The sequence below is a fragment of the Chrysochloris asiatica genome, unplaced genomic scaffold (genome assembly GCF_000296735.1).
Source record: "Chrysochloris asiatica unplaced genomic scaffold, ChrAsi1.0 scaffold00090, whole genome shotgun sequence".
Lineage (NCBI taxonomy): Eukaryota > Metazoa > Chordata > Mammalia > Afrosoricida > Chrysochloridae > Chrysochloris > Chrysochloris asiatica.
Window position 1 is genome coordinate 9,693,038 of NW_006408608.1, and position 931 is coordinate 9,693,968.

Consider the following 931-nt stretch of genomic DNA (forward strand, 5'->3'; position numbering starts at 1 on the left):
ATTTGGGTGAAAGTTTACACAGCAAATTGGTTTCCTATACAGCATTCATAAGCATTTTGTCTTGTGACATTGATTGCAATCCCTATATTGTAACAGCAGCATTCTTCCTACTTCCTCCCTTGGCTTATGTTTCCATTCACCCTTCTTTCCTATCTCTTTCTGCCTTCTGAGCTTTGCTGTTGTGAAGTGTAGTCAGCCGGTCAAACCGACCTTGCAGTCCAGTGCATTAAACACCAAGACTCCCCTTCTGAGCTTTATTCCAGGGCAAAAATGCCCTTTTGATCTCTTAAAGTTGATTGTTCTAAGGAGTGAGTACCTACCTTTTGTTATGTATCGTTCACCTTACAAGCCTATTGTGTGGTTAAAAGCTGAGCTACCCAGATGAGTTCAGTTTCAGGCTTAAAGAAATAGCTATAAAGGTCATATTCTCAAGGGCTCTGTTCCACGTTTTGGGGTTTTTTTTCCTAGGAGGATGATCCTTTTCACAGAAACAATAAAGATCTATGGCTTTTTTTTCTTGTTTTTATAAAATCCTAGGGCTATTGAATTCATCAATAGCAAACCAAAGCTTGGCATGACTGCTCGGTGTCTACCGCCCCCCCCTCCCGTAACACTGAAAGTCGCAGACCCTTCTACTTTAGAAGTCACGGCTTCAGGCCCAAGGATGGGCAGTTTAGCACCTCCTTGCCCCCAATCCAAATTAGCTCCGGCCCCGCCTCGGCATTGGCTCCGCCCACTCTCTGGCCCGTCCCTCCGCCCTCTTTTTTTTCCATCTGTCGCAAAAGAGACGGCGGCGTTTGACCGCTAGTGCGCTTGACGGCCGGAGGCAACGGAGAGGGAGGAGGAAGTGGCGGTGGTGGCTGCTGTGGCTGCTGCTATCCGGGCAGGAGTGGGCAACGCGATCTGGGCCGGGAGTGAGGCGCGGGCGGCC